This window comes from Lotus japonicus, chromosome 1 (genome assembly GCF_012489685.1).
Source record: "Lotus japonicus ecotype B-129 chromosome 1, LjGifu_v1.2".
Taxonomy (NCBI): domain Eukaryota; kingdom Viridiplantae; phylum Streptophyta; class Magnoliopsida; order Fabales; family Fabaceae; genus Lotus; species Lotus japonicus.
The window spans coordinates 55,355,836-55,363,305 of record NC_080041.1 but is presented as its reverse complement, the minus strand read 5'-3'; the positions used below and the strand labels follow the sequence as shown (position 1 = coordinate 55,363,305).

Sequence of the window (7,470 nt, the reverse complement as noted above, 5' to 3'; positions counted from 1 at the left end):
ACTACTTGTCTATTTGTTTTTGTGGGGGGGGGGGGGTAGATGACCACGAGGGTATCAGCGACGACCATCACCTGGGAGATGAAGCTCTATGACGAGGAGCGGGACCGGGACCGGGACCGGGCCTGGACGTCCGACACGTCTGGGGTTCGCCGTGTGTATGTCGGCGATATCAAACTAACCGGAAAAGACCAACAGGGCAACATAGCGGAGATTCAAAGGATAACGGGGAAGATCATCATGCCGTATCCACCACCGAGGTTTCACTACCCCGAGGACGTTGATTCTCGAGTCGCTTCGGCCGAGTCTGATCCATCCGAAGAGGTAGATGCTGAGGTTCAGATGCCATTGGAGCGAGTTGCGGTTCCAGTGCAGATGCCAGTGGAGGAACCAAGACTAGAAGACAACAAGGCAGAGAACGACCAGATTCCTGTAGTGCCAAACATGTGAGAAGATCACGATGCCTGTTGCCTTATGGGTTACTATGACCTTCCATTGGAGCCTCTTCCCGTACCTGTGCGACCCTTGAAGAAGCGGCGTATGAACAAGGATCTTTTGAAGGCTGAAATTGTGGAGATCTCTAGCGATGAGGAAGACTGAGTTTGGGAGTGGTATACATTGGGGTTTCCGGGGATGAAATATCGAGTTTTGTTTACTTTTGTTTCGTTGAACTTTTCATTATGTTCCAAATACTTTTCTTTCTGTTGTAATTTAGTTGAGGTTTTCAAATGTGGTTTTTCACACATGGGTGTGGCCACCGTACCTATATTTTGTTAATTACATTTTCCATTTTGGCTATATCGGTTATTTTTAATTATCCGCACGTATCTTTTTATTTGAGTCGCGATTAATGTTGAGGGTTTTCGATAAAATGAATCTTTGTCACTAATGATGGTTAATTAATTAAACGACGAAAATTCTTTACGAAAATCCACGTGTTTTAGTTAGTGTGTGACACTCGAGAAATCGGGGCGTTACACAACCTTCCCCTAAACCAGAGCCCATACCACCAGTAGAGAGAGAAGCAAGACCAGGAGTCATAAATCACCCACAGCGCAACCCCCAAAAGTAGAGAAAAGCCGCAAAGAGATCAAAACCAGAGAGCTATTTGTCGTAGAGTTCCGGAAGAGAAAAACGACCAGAAGCTGGAAATTGAGAGAAAAACGACTAGGAAGCTGGAATTTGAGCGAAAAACGACCAGGAAGCTGGGAATTGAAGCATGGATTTGTGTTTGGATAACTTTTTATGAACTATGGAGTGGATTTTGCATATATATATATATATATATTATACCATATAGTTTCGGTCTTGGTGACTGATATATTGTTGTTCAAAATTTGAAAATGATTTTATCTGATCCTTGCTGAAACTGCTGGCTGAACTTCTATAAGTTAGTAACTAAGTGTGTCTGGCATTGGAAGTTGAAATAACTTGTTGTAAATTGCAGCTAGTGCAAGATATCAAGGACATGGTTGGAGGACTTGGTCTCATGATTCTTGATGTGTATTTTTTTGAAGTCCTTTCATTGTCTTGTTTTCTTCAAATTTATGTGCAGTTCATTGAAGGAACGAGAGAGAGTGATTCCAATTCAGATAGTGAAGGGGTTGATCCAGTGGAAGATCTGAATGAAGAAAACATTAAAGATGGTGATTTTTCAAATTTTTCAGAGCAGGTAATATTTCAATTAGCCTTTCATTTTTATAATAGAGATACAAACTATGGATCTCATGTTCTGAGGATTAGAGTGTTTTTCTTTCTGAATGTTTTAGTTTTTTGTTTAGAAAATAGATTTTTTTTTTGTATTTATTTCATTTAATATAAGTTAGTGGACAAAAGTATGTGTAAATAGATGGATATGATATCCTTAGCAATGGCAGGTCAAGAAAACAAAGAAAGAAGTAACAGGCTCATTTGTAGAGAGTGCACTGGAGAAACAATGTGCTATAAACTAAGAGCTCATAAAATTGATATTGTACAACTACAACAACCAAAGCTTTTTCTCACTAGTTAGAACTTGCTATATTGATCAAATGATGTCACAATTGGCTATATAAAACCATGTTTAGTCATAAACAATTTCTCTCTTTGTGAGTCATACCCTTGATTCATCGCTTTATTTTTGTTGGGTAGTTTTCATGTGCTTTCATATGGATTTGCCCTGTTTCTTAGGGATTCTTCCAAATCTTTTCAGGAATGGCTGCAATTGCTTCATAGGAGTTTTATAAGTTGTTGTATCTCAGCCATTGCGAAGGTCTGCACAAGAGGAAGATACTGATTAGTATTTTAGTTTTCTAAAATTCTTGACTACTAAGGGGAACAATTGGAAGATGAAATGTGATGTGGTGTAATAGTAAAGGTTGAGCAATGAGGAGGAAGCCAGGATTTTTATGGGAGCTAATGAGTTTGTTGAAGCCCTTTTACAGTTTTACAATCAGCTGTCGATGAAGGAAATTTGATGGCTCAGGAAATTGGAGCAATGACTCTCTTCAACCTTGCTGTGAATAACAACAGGTATGTGTTTTGTAAAATTTTATAGTTGTTTAGGTGCTGAACCATGATGTGAAACTAATTATCATATTTTAAAAATCAAAACAGTTCTTGATGGTTGAATATTGAGACCTTGCATTTCAGCCAAAGTCTTACCCTTCATGATCTTTTATTATGATAATCATCTATAAGATCTGGGCAGCGGTAATGCTCTAGCTCTTCAAGATCATTGGCAATTTGGCATATCTTATGCCTTTGTGTTTTTCGTTTGGCCTCCTTCATTTCAGAAAAAAGACGGCAGCATCTTTCCTGCAATTTCATTTTGCACTTGACTTCCTTTATCTATTCTATAGGCTACTAAATACTTCCAGTGTTTTTCTCTCTCAATGCAGAATTTGTGTTTTACAAATTCATTGCATTGATCCTTCCCTGTGGATGTTCAACTTGCAGCATGAATCCTTGTTTTTCTCAGATCACTTTTTTGGACGCTTAAAAATTCATTTCAATATCACTTATTTGGCACAAAGAAGTGTGACGTATTTGTTAATTTATCACATAAGTTCATTTCAATATCACTTTCTTCTACCCTTAAAAATTCATTTCAACATCATTTATTTGCCACAAAGAAGTGCTCTCTTGTATCTACAACAGCTTGAGACAAGTTATAAATAATTTATCCTCAGGAAAAATAGTTTCAATTTGGCTCAGTATATTAGTTTGTTTTCTCATCTCTGCTGTATAGTTTGGTTATTTGACATAATTATCCTCACCATTTTTAATGGGATATAAGATAATTTAGTGTCAGTATAGGATTACTCACAATTTTTATTTTCTATTAGTTTCACCTTGAACTGTGTGTTCATATGTCTCGTTTCTAAGTTTCCTTAGGGTGAGTGTGCTTTTCATTCATTAGTTAAACACCTACAAAATATGGATTTGTTGGATTTTAATGATAAGGAGTTGTTATGGATTTTAATTAGTATGTAAAGGGTGAAATAGTTGCTACTGTGTTGTTTATTGCAGGTCAACATGAATGGCTCTGGAGCTGGAGCTTCAGTTCCCAGTTCAGCTTTCTTTGACAGCAGCTAGAAGAAGGTTACCTCAAGACTCCCCAACACCAAGGTTTCTGTTGGTCAATCTGCAAGTGTACAGAAACCTCCGGGTTTTAAAATATCGAACCACAGGGATTGTGAGTGAGAATTGTGGATTTAAGCCTAAAGTTTGCAAGTTTTGAAAACAGTAAAATTCAGAAATTGATTTTGGTTGTTGGTAACAATGGACTTGAAAAAGAGCAATATTTAAAGTGTTGAAAATAACAATTGATGGAAATGCCTTGGGTTATTAATCATCTAATCCACTCTAGTCTACCTATCCTATGCATGTGAAACCTTGATTCATCCCTTGTTGCTTTAGCCTATGTACTTACTAATTGATTTCTCACAATAGCAATTCTCCCAAATTGAAAGTTAAGCCCAATTCCTTGTGTACTCAATCATTCATTTGAGGTTTTATAGCATACGTATTCAGGCCAACAAAACCCAACCCTCACTGTATTCGTAGAAGCAAGCATAGAAGGATTTATTCCAATTCATGTGCCTAAATCATAACAAACTTCCGTTTTGATTATAATCTAGTCTATAGCAAGTGAGCACTCAAGCTAAACATGCATAATGGAATTGAAATACAAGGTTAAATCAAGAACTCATGCATAGAGATAGGATTTAGAAAACTAAAGCTTCATAGAATCTCATAAACCTAAAGCATAAAAGAAAACTAGCCACTCATGGCTAGAGAATCCATACAAGAAATGTTAAAAACCTGAGAAAGATCACAAGTTGGAAGCCTCTCACAAGCCCCAAGGTTCTCCTCAGCTTCTAAACTTGATCCAAAATGAGTAAAATGTCTAAGTGTCCCAAAGAAATTGGCTTAAACCTTATTTATAGACAAAACAAACGAGTCTGAGCGCTCAGGCGCCAATTCAGAGCACCTGAGCGCCAATTCCATGCCCAAAACATGCCTCTGGAAGGCAATTGGCGCCAATTGAGCATGCCTAGGCGCCAATTCAGAAATCCTGGAAAATGCAATTGGCGCCTAGGCACCAATGGAGCACGCCTAGGCGCTCTAAGCTCGCTGGAAAGCCCTTTTATCTTCCTCTTAACTCCTCTTCAAGCCTCTTTAAGCCTTCTTTCAATTCCAAGCTTCTTGACCTTCCTTCTCCTTCAGTTTCGAACCTGAAAACTTAACCACCAAGCCAAGGAAATATCCAGAAGCTCCAAGAGCCTATTAGCAAAGAGGACACTCAAATAACATAGGAAAATCATGCAAGTCCTAAACTTACTTAAAATGCAAGAAAAGTCTCTATAAAACTACAAAATTAGCAAAACAAAGTAAAGACACAAAGAAAGATAAAAATACATGAGAATGCATGAAACACTACATGAGACTCAACAAAAAGACTCAAAACAAACAAAGAAATGACCCTAAAAACACCACTAAAATAGGGTCATCAGTTTCTCCTGGAAGCTTCAAAGTAGTTGCTGCAGAACAAACAGAATGACAAAGAAAAATAGATAATCATATCTGCAGTAAGGGATTGTGCTGCTAATGTGGATCTCTAGCCACCCGTTTTCAATGGGCACCTGAAAGAATATTGGAAATAGTTAATCAAGTTCAAGTAAAAGAAATATCATGCTAAATGGAATGGACCTTCTCTTGGCAGAGTTTGATAAGATTAGAAGTAAGTTCAGCTTCCTAGATCTTGACTTGTTCGGCTGATATTAAGTTGCATCTAGATTATATCCTTTCAAGCTTTCATCTGCAGTTAGTTCCATTTACATAACCATGGATTTTGAGCATGAGTTTTTCTAATTATTTGGTTATATTATAAATATTTTTTTTTCTGTTTGAGTAGTATAGACTACTCACATTTCTATTGGAAAATGCTCATCTCGTCCAGATTGATTATCTTTATTTTTCACTAGTTATCGACTGATTGCATTTGAGATTGTTGGGTTTCGGCATATTTCCATGTTTACTCATTTCTCTATTGTTTGATTAGCCGAGAAGTTCAACGACCTACTACTTTCCTTGATACAGCAGACCAATGATCTCAGTGTGATATGCCGCAAACACCAGTGAAGTCACCGGTTTTCAAGGTATAGATTTTACAACTAGTTTTCACATATCAGTTGCTGAAGAATTAATTTATGGGTTAATCACTCATTCAATATTTCTTTTTCATGTATCTAGTGGCATGAATGAATGGGAGATATGCTTAAGCTAGATGGATTGAAAGAGGAAACGTAATGAAGTATTCAAACTGCCGCTGGTGTATTTTGGAAGGAACTCTCAAAGTATTTGTCTAACTTTAGTCTAGTCTGTCAATATCTGTAGGTACTTATTGGTTAACTTATATAAACATGGTTTGCACATGGTAGTATAACAAAGAAATGTTCTCTTACTGAGGTTCTGTTCTTTTGCATATTTAATTGATTTTGAGTATTATTACTATCACCAATTAGTTAAGTTGGTTGTCTATCATGAAGCTTGCAGACTTTTCCTAGAAGTCAGTAAGTAGACTTCTAGACCACCCTATGTTTCAATTTTCATGAGGGATGATCAGTTATTTAGAGATGCCAGAGGTCCCTAATGACATAGAAACAGTGTAAATAATCTCTTGCATTTAAGGGAGGTTGAAAACTCCCGTTAAAAAAACTTGCGTATAAGGGAGGTTTAAAACCCCCGCTAAAAACCGCCGATAAATGCATAATGCAGGTACCAGAGTTTGCTGATAAAAGCCGTTAATAATTTGTGGCGAGTGTAACTTCGGGATTTTTCAAAATCCCGCTAAGTATCTCGTGGGGGTTGAAAACCCCCACTAAATGCGAAAAAAAACCTCCGCTAATTGACTGATTTTTTGTAGTGATGATGATTCTAGTTGTTCTAAATTCGACGGTGTTGTAGTGACTTATTTGTTCTTGTTTTAAGTTTATCTTAACTTGTATTGATGTTTTGTTAACTTGTTATGACTTATGTACCTTAGGTTTGGATATTTGGTAATTTTATGCATGATTTTAGTTGTCATTGTTGGATAATTTAGATAAGTACTATTAGTGTGACTTAATCATTATTATAGTTTTAAAAGTATTAGTTTTGCACGAGGTAATCTCTTACGAGATTATGTTACGAGATTATGTAATCTCTAGAGATTGACAACCATGATTTCACTTAAGTTTACCTTAGTCCCCTATCCATATATGAAAATATATAATTTTAATAAATTTAAATAAAAACTAGATATAAATATGATGCATGAGTTTTGATTATTTGACAATTTATTTTCTATTCCATTTTATTTCCATCTATTTAATTTTATTTATATCTGTTCCAGCCAAGAACATAGAGATAAGGTATAGTACCTAGAGTGGAAGGATTGCAATGTGAGGATCTAGAGAGAGAGTGTGTAATCGCTTAGGGAGAGAATATAACTGAATTTCAAGTTTGTTATTTCTCAAATGAGCTCAGAGTCCCTTACAATTGGTAACCGCCCCTATTTATAGGCTGGGAGTTGGGCCTAGCGTCCCTAACCGTCCTCAGTGGGCCAGTTGGGCCTCCCGGGAGAAGGCCCAAACCTTGGTTCTCGCGTCGTCCTGAGGCTGCCCAAGGACGCTCGCCCAGTCCACAAGTCCACAAGACACCGAGCTCGAAGCATGAGAGCTAAGAGTGTCTTAAATAATTGAGGCGACAAACATGAGAAAAACTAACTAATAACAAAGCAAAGTGATCAAGAATGGTTGCCAACATGGCATCATAAGTAGAGCTAAAGCTAAATTTTGGTTTTACTCAATAGGTCCCTCTGAGTCCATGAGCCCACGAGTCCTCAAGTGAACTTGTGGCGACAGCGCTTTACTCTCTCGCCCAGCCGTAGCTGCGACCGCCGTGAGTCATGGTGGCTCGACGCGTGTAGGCCGCGCGTTACACCCTGAG

At 37.5% G+C, this 7,470-nt stretch overlaps 1 long non-coding RNA gene across 2 annotated transcripts; it reads left to right on the top strand.

Moving 5' to 3' along the window:
• The first annotated feature begins 924 nt into the window (after window positions 1-924).
• Window positions 925-5,957, top strand: LOC130729739 (uncharacterized). 2 transcript variants are annotated; one of them, XR_009016098.1, is made up of 5 exons: window positions 925-1,669; window positions 2,189-2,508; window positions 3,508-5,221; window positions 5,581-5,639; window positions 5,734-5,957. It is a non-coding gene; the product is annotated as an uncharacterized LOC130729739 (long non-coding RNA). The 2 variants fall into 2 exon arrangements; XR_009016097.1 differs by having other exon boundaries at window positions 926-1,669; window positions 5,543-5,639; window positions 5,734-5,956.
• The last annotated feature ends 1,513 nt before the right edge of the window (window positions 5,958-7,470 follow it).